This window comes from Chenopodium album, chromosome 7, assembly GCF_948465745.1.
Source record: "Chenopodium album chromosome 7, dcCheAlbu1.1, whole genome shotgun sequence".
In the NCBI taxonomy this organism is placed as follows: Eukaryota; Viridiplantae; Streptophyta; class Magnoliopsida; order Caryophyllales; family Amaranthaceae; genus Chenopodium; species Chenopodium album.
Window position 1 is genome coordinate 55,526,186 of NC_137840.1, and position 9,248 is coordinate 55,535,433.

Genomic DNA, 9,248 nt, shown 5'->3' on the forward strand with positions numbered 1-9,248 from the left:
CAAATGTTTTTTTTTCCTTTTTAGGTAATCATTTCTCTCTATCTCTCTCCTCATCATATCACATGCACCGAACTTTTTCTCTCTCCATTTTACTCTCACAAATAAATTTTGCCTAGGAGTCCGCAAACACCCCCTTTGTTGCAAATAATAGTTAACGGAGGAAGTAATTTTATTAATGTGTGTAAACCTACCTCTCAAACGAGTCGGATTACGAGTCATTTCGGACGGGGTCATTATTTCAGGTTACGGGTCAAGAAATATTTTCACCAATATTATTATTATTAATCATTACATGCCTACTACATAGTTTAAATTGTCACGACAAAATTAAAACACATAATTTCCTAACTAAATTTGTATCAATGATATGTTTTAAAATTTGACATATAGATTAAAAATTAATCTTAAAATTCAATAAATAACCCGGGCATCGCACGGGCACAAAAGTATATATATATATATATATATATATATATATATATATATATATATATATATATATATATATATAATGTAAGTATGTAACTTTCATGGAAATTAAGATTCCATTTAAGTAGGGGTTACAATGGGTGGCATAATACTAAATTACTAGGGAGCTAAAAATGATAATGAACATCCACATTGAATATGTTTTATAACACTCCCCCTTGGATGGGCATTATCTAAAACAGATTTAATGCGCATATATGCTGCCTCATTAAAACATTTCCAGGAAAAACCCTGTGGGAAAAAACCATGGATAAGGGAAAAAGAGTGCAGCGCGCAATTACCCCCCTCATTATTATATCACTGAGATCTTTGAGACGACGCAATCCAATATGATAAACTAAATTTATTAAAATGTTGCGGTCGAAAGAGCCTTAGTAAATAAGTATGCTAAATTCTCACTTGAACAAATCTGCAATACATTTATATCTCCATTCTTCTAAAGATCATGAGTGAAGAAAAATTAGGGTAAGATGTGCTTTGTTCCGTCACCTTTGATGTATCCTTCCTTAAGTTGAGTAATACACGGTGCATTATCCTCATATAAAGTTGTCGGTGCCTCTTGCCCAGATGATAAACCACAAACTTCTTTTATATGTTGAATTACCGACCTTAACCATACACATTCACGACTAGCCTCGTGAATTGCTAAAATATCAGAATGATTGGAAGAAGTAGCTGCAATGGTTTATTTCATGGAACATTAAGAAATGGCAGTACCACCATATGTGAACACATATTTAGTTAGTGATCGACCATTATGAGGATTAGATAAATAACTTGCATCTACAATACCAATCAAATTTTCTTTGGACAACTTTGGGAAAAATAAACCCATATCCTTCGTACTTTGAAGATAACAAAGTAAATGTTTAATCTCATCCCAATGCCTTCGGGTTGGACATGCACTAAACCTTGCTAATAAATTAACCGAAAATGATATGTCGGGTTGTGTATGACTTGCAAGGTACATTAGTGCTCCAATTTCACTAAGATATGGTACTTCAGGACCAAGAACTTCTTCATCATTTTCCCGAGGCCGGAACGAATCTTTCTCTACATCAAGTGATCTTACAACCATAGGGTTGCTCAAAGGATGTGTTGTATCCATAGAAAATCTTTTAAGAATTTTTCCTATGTATGTTGATTGATGCACAAGGATTCCATTCTCTAGGTTCTCTAATTGTAACCCCAAGCAAAATTTTGTCTTTCCAAGATCTTTCATTTCGAACTCTTTCTGTAAATAATTGACAATCACTGAAATCTCTTCAGGAGTTCCAATGATATTCAAATCATCAACATACACCGCAATTATAACAAATCTTGATCTAAATTTCTTTATAAAAATACATGGGCTGATAGGATCATTCTTATAACCTTCTTTTAACAAATACTCACTTAGATGGTTATACCACATAGGCCCAGATTGTTTCAATCCATAAAGAGATTTGTTCAAATTATTACAGAAATGTTCTCGAGAACTAGATTTTGTTGCTTTTGGCAACTTGAATCCTTCTGGGAGCTTCATGTAAATGTCATTATCTAGTGGGCCATATAAATAAGCTGTGAGCCTGTGACTACATCCATCAAACGTAAGCCAAGTCCTTCTCTTATTGCCAGACTAATAAAAAAATCTAAAAGTAGCTGCATCCACCACAGGAGAGTATGTCTCCTCATAATCAATACCAGGTCTTTGTGAGAATCCTTGTGCAACTAATCGTGCCTTATATCTTACAAGTTCACCCTTTTCATTTCTCTTTCGCATAAAGACCCATTTATATCCCACTGGCTTTACACCTTCAGGTGTACAAACTACATGTTCGAATACTTCTCTTTTTTCAAGAGATTTTAATTCTGCTTCAATTGCTTCTTTCCATTTTGACCAATCATTTCTTTGTCTACATTCTTCTATGGATTTTGGTTCATGATCCTCATTATTATCTATAACATCTAATGCTACATTGCATGCAAAAACATCATTGATTTCGATTTGATTTTGGTTCCATGTAATTCCAGACATGATATAATTTGTTGAAATTTCTTCATTATCAGGTACCTGAATTTCTTCTTGTATCATGTCTAAATTCTCTTCTGGAGATCCTTCAAAAATTGTTTCTTTAATTTAACCATCATCAATCAATGCTCCTTTTCTTTTCCGAGGATTCTTATCTTTGGAACCTATTGGTCTTCCATGTTTCTGGCGTGATTTAGACTCATTAGCAAATTTATTTTGTCCTTCTTGGACATCTATTTTAAATGGAGCATTTACAGCTGGAATATGTGACTTGGTCACTCTTTTTGGGTCAGCAAACGAGTCTGGCAATTGATTCGCTAAACTTTGTAAATAAATCAAAATCACCTTCACCATCTTCACATCTTGTATGAACATGTGCTACAGGATGTTCAACATTTATCCCAATGGACATGCAATAATCATTGAAAGCTTGAGATGTAAATTTACCAGCATTATCAAGCCGAATAGTCTTAATAGAAGTATCTGGAAAATGTGTCCGTAACTTAATCAATTGGGCAAGTAATCTCGCAAACGCCAGGTTACAAGTTGATAACAAGCCACATGTGACCATCTAGTTGATGCATTAATTAAAATTATAAAATATCTAAATGGTCCACATGGAGGGTGTATGGGCCCACAAACGTCTCCTTGTATGTGTTCTAGAAAACTAATTGATTCAAAATTAATTTTAGCTGGTGATGGACAAATTATTAACTTGCCTTCTGAGCAAGCAGCACATGCAAAATTATTATGAAGAATCTGCTGGCTCTTCAAAGAATGTCCATATGAATTCGTAATTATTTTTCGCATCATTATTGAACCGGGATGGCCTAACCGGTCATGCCAAACAACAAAATTATCAGTTGACTTCTGGTTTACTATAGCATGAGTTTCAATAGTATTGATTTTTGTGTAGTACAAACTACCGGAGAATGTAGGGAGTTTCTCCAAAACATGTTATGTGCCTTGAGTTATATTCGTGATTTGAAGGAATTTGTTATTTTCTTCATTGATTGTCTCAATATGATAACCATTGTTGCGAATATCCTTAAAACTTAATAAATTTCTCTGAGACAATGAGGAGTATAAATCATCAATTATTTTAATTTTAGTTCCCCAAGGCATTATTTTAATTTTAGTTCCCCAAGGCAATTTTATAGTGACTCTTCCGGAGCCTTAAATGATATTTGTACTACCCGATATGGTACTCACATTAATCCTTTTCATCATCAAATGAGAGAAATACTTTTTATTTTTAAGTATTGTATGAGTAGTTGCACTATCAAGACATAATTCTTCACCATTCATAGCAAATTGTACTTGAGTTGTATCCATGTTCTTCATGAAATAAAATACATGTCAAAATATTAAGCATAAAAATAAAGATGATAAATAAATAAATCAATATAAAAAACTAAAATTCATAAAGAAAAAGTCCTTATTACAACAATCGAAATTAACTTAAGTAAATCACTAAAATAAGTAAACATAAGTCTAATACTTAAAACTGACACAAAATAATATAATTTTAATTATTTCTTTCTGGGGCAGTGAAGAAATCAGCAACTTCTAGGTGAGTTGTACTACCAAAATCAAAATTATTCCGTTCCGGGGAAGTAAGGAAATCAGCAACATCGAATTGATTTGCATTGCCAAAATCAAAATCACCTTCACCATCTTCAAAACAAGGTTTGCCTCAACTTTCTTTCTTTTCTTCAATGATTCTTGGTAAAGTTTAAAAAGATGCTTTGGAGTTCTACAAACCCGAGACCAATGGCATTTTCCTCCACAACGGTAACATATATTGGTCTCACTTTTCTCTTTATCATCTCTATGTTCCCACTTCAGGTGAGAATGTGAGTTTGTGAAATGACCTCCACGACCTCTACCATATCCACTAAAACTATAACACCCTAGAAATTCCTTTATTTTAAAATACATGTTTTGCCATGTACAAAACTTTAAATAGGAACATCTAAGACATTACCGCCACCGTGGAAACGGTTAAGGCAAACATCAAAGATACACAGCAGAAGATTTATTTTTAAAACTTCTCCAAAACAAACCAACTTGAAAGGTTAATCAAACGAAGGTAAAGTTAAAACCAAAATAAACGAAGTAAAATGAAAATCAACCTACAACTTGGAACCATTAAGGCCCTTATTAAAACCAAACCAAATCCAACCTTGATGTTAGCTCCACATATAAATAATAGCATAAATAATTAAAGCAGAAACACAATGTAAACTAATAGAAACTAGCATGATTCGCTCTTCACTCATGCCCCGTCATGAATATGCTTCAATACCTGAAAATCTTATCTCTACTTGTCTCTATTACTCTCCATTAAAAATGGGTCATCATAGGGACAAGATAAAGACATGGCCAAAACACACAAACACACACAATCAACAAAGCTGAGTACATAAGCGTAAATAAACACACTAACATGCTTTCACCTATCACCACACACTTACCTCAATGCACCTGTTAACAAGCACACACAACATTCCACAAGACTTTTCAACTAGACCACTAAATAATTAATTTAGTGTTGATCACGCATCGAACGAGTTTCCAACTCTACCTTCCCCAAATAAATTGAGGTTAACTGACACGGGAGCTAACCGTGCCAGCACAAAACCACACATAGGTGGCGGAATTCCAGTGTATAATTATAAATAAAAAGGAATGTGCAGCGTCCTGTACTCCATTAGAAGTTATGGTTAAATATAAAACCCCATAACTCCCCCCATATGTTCATACTCAAGGTATATACGTTACAAGAGTTTTGGTGCGTAATCTCTTTCACTTTACGTTATTTACATATTATTAGACTTGGTGATGACTCTCAAATCATAATAATTCAATCAACAATAATTTTCAATCCAACAACATACCAATTTAATTCTTGAATAATTAGTGACCACTAATATTTAATGTTGAACCATTTTTAATTCTACCTCAGTGTCAAAGACACCTTAAATGCATAAAGCGCCAAAAACCCTATCCCTCGGTGTTAAAAACACCTTAAGTGCACTAACGCACCAACATACAATTTATTCCTCATGTACATAGACACTTATATAGCTCCTTTCCCATGCTTTAAGCATCAATAAAAATTATATATATGAACCAAAATAAAATTCCTTTTCAATATTCCAAGCCAAATTAAACATGTAGTTTAATTAAACGTGCATTCTAACTTGCCATAAATAAAAGTATAGTCCATATAATCATGCCAAATATAATTTTCCAATCCATAAACCCTCACAAATAAAATCATGCTTCACAATTCAATCACCAACACCAATAATTCATAATTCCAAATATAAACCTTAGTATGATACTCCTTGTAATTGATTTAAATAAAACCTAACATGATACTACAACACCAAAATATGCTAAGTACGCGAACGTACCTTGAGTACGATCTTAAAATCGCCATGACTAATAAAAATCGCTTACTTGAAAGTCTCCTACACATTAAAATCATAGTAGAGTATTAAAATCCATTCTAAACAAATTTCCAGCAATATATACTATTATAAAACCCCTCAGAACTTAATTAAAATAAGCTGAAATTATGTTAAAACATCATACTTAAGTCCCAATTAATGGGTAATTGAAATTTCTTAAAAAACTTAGTTTTAAATACTCTACTAAAAATTCCAGCACTTTATTTTAATTAAAACTTGCTATAATTAAGCCTTAAAACACTTTAATCAAAGATCTAAACCATAATACATCATAATCCTTCAATTATTCATAAATCAAGAGCCTATGGTTTCAAAAATTGGGGCTTTTTAATAAAAAAACATAAACTGAAAATTATTCAACATATTACTTATACCCAAACATCAAAATCAAGTCTCAAAACTCATAATTTGCAATTAGATTTAAACATAGGTTGAATTAGAGCAATAAAGATTAATTTTTTTTTAAACAAGGGGTTGACGACAGTAGGGGCGCCACTGCCGGCTGCTGCCGGTGCTGGTGGTTGCCGCTGCTGCCGGCTGGGTGGCTGGTGGTCGGCGGCCCACCGGTTGGTGGTGGTCCGAAAATAAAAGTGGAAGGGGAAGAAGAAAGGAAAAAAAAAAGAAGAAGAAAAATAAGGAGAAAAGGGAGAGAAGTTTACCTTGGGTTTTCTCCACTTTGGGCAAAGTTGATTTGCCTCATAAGAGGGATATTTATACCCCTTCTCTACAAACCCTTTTTCCCAAACTTTCCTCTTCTAACTTAACCTAATCCCTTCCCTAATAAAATTTCTAAAATCATACTTTCCTAAAATAAACTCCAACTTTTATAAAATACTTTAATAAAATAAACTTTCCTTTTATAAAATATTTCCAAACTTACATAGAATAAATAATTAAAATATAATAATTAATATTAAAATTATTTAAATACCTTTACAGAATACATATTTTAAATAAAATACGTATAAAAATACGGTGTATTACAAAAACCACGCCCATGACCGCGACCACGCCATTGGCCACGACCGCGACCGTGAACTCTACCTCGACCACTACTTCTGGAGTGGTCTCTGTTTTTAGTTTCTTTCCCGTTATGGGTTGTCACATTCGCTTCAGGGAATGGAGTAGAGCCAGTAGGACGTGATTCATAATTTTTCATTAACAACTCGTTATTTTGCTCAGCCACAAGAAAACAAGATATTAATTCAGAATATTTTTGGAAGCCTTTTTCTCTATATTTGTTTGAATGTGTTTGACTTTCATTTGAAAAATATTTTTAAATCTGTAGACACCCATTTGTGTCTCCCCAAAACCAAATCCAGTGATGAGTACCTTTCACGTCGAATCACAATCGAATGAAGTGAAGGTGTGGAAAGTCTAGTAGTGTTGCGGATAGTTTTAATTTCTTTTCTCTTCTCTCTGTTTTTGAAAACTTATTTTAAGAAAACAGTCAATCCAGTTTGGTTGGTCCATGATATGGGTCCAATAGTGGTGTAGTTGGATGGGGCTTGATAAGACCTTTCCAATGATATATTATAAGCCCAATTCCGATGAATATTGAGGAAGTTATGGCCAATTTACTAAACTGGGCCCGGTTTGAGCTTTATGTACGGCCCAATGATCTAGGGGAGGGCCTAATATGATTTATCATTCCTAATGCAATTAGGAATGGTTTTAGTCTTCTAGAAGGTTCTTTTCATTCCTAATTCAATTAGCATTGATAAATTGACTTTTGTTGACTTTTCAGAGTTTTAATGAAAATCAAATAGCATATTTGAGGAAATTATATGATTCTATCCTCCAGTACGGCAAACTTATCTGATTTTCGAAAACGCGTTAAAAACAGGCTTGGCGCCTGACTCCAGGCATTAGCGCCTGGAACCAGGCCTGGCGCCTGGCGCTAGTGTTGGTGCCTGGCGCTAGTTAGCCAGGGTTGGCGCCAGCTCTGTTTTTTGTGCGTCAGACTCTGTTTTGTTTATTTTATCTTTTTGGCTGATTTTCTCTATAAATAACGTGTTAAAAACTCCGTTTTCATTCACCAATTCTCATCAACAATCAGTTTTAATTAATATTCACCTACAATCAGTTTTCAATGAATTAATTCTCTCATTCTCTTCTTTAATCATTCACCATCAATTCTTTCTTTTTCTTTTCTAAATTGCTTTTTACATACAAAATTCCGCATTCGCAAGATCTAGAAACACCTAGCCATATTCGAAGTTGCCTTCACCCTAGACGTGAAAGGTTTAATTTCTGAGGGTTTGGTCCCAAATCTCTCTTTCAATTATTTAATTTAATTGTTTGTTTTATTATTTTCCTTGAAGTTACTAACGTGTGTATTTTGTTATTAGAAAGAGGTACGAGGCATCAAAGTAAGTGCTTTAATGGTTTTAATTGTTATTATGATGTAGAAATCATGTTTTGATTGTTATTATGATATTCCTAGTATCATGTCTAGGTTAACTTTAATATTAAATATGATTGTTACAATGCTTCCTATGTTCTTCCTAATATTTATGATTGTTAGTATCATGTTAGGGTTAAAGATTTGATTTTTATTTCTTAGTGACATGCTAGGGTTTGTTATTAATCTTGTTAGTATCATGCCTAGGATCTTGCTATTTCTATTATGCTTTAACATGATTTATGATTATTTTATAATTGTTTTGATTATGATCATAATTTTATTATTGCTATAATTATTATGATTAATATGATTATTATTATGATTATGATTATGATTATTGATTGTTATTATCATGATTATTTCAATTATAATTGATTATTTATTGTGTTGCTTGATATTTATTTTTTATTGCTTGATCTTACCTTTTATGCATGTTTAAAGGGAATTTTGTACTTGTAATCACGCTTAATAAGATAATTAATAATCTTGTTTAGGGTTAATGTGATTATAATTTCAAGTGATCGCCAATAATAGTTTTATTTGTGCATTAATATTCAACCAATATAGATAAACAGGTTTAGGGTTAATCCTATTGATTGCATGTTAGTCAGAAAGCGCACATGAATACGATCAGAATAAAGTAGAGGCCTATTATTAGGGCAGGTTCAATCTCTTTTAGGTTGGATTTGTACCATCATCCTCGAACCCTTATTTGGTTCTAGACCTTATGGAGTTGACGATCTCTTGGATCGTTAAGGGGTGTAACGTTCACCTCGTGAACGGTTTACAAGTTCCTAAAACTTGTTGGTGACTCTTTTGCTCTATCTTCTTCCCTTTTGGACGTCACCGTACTTTAGTGTAT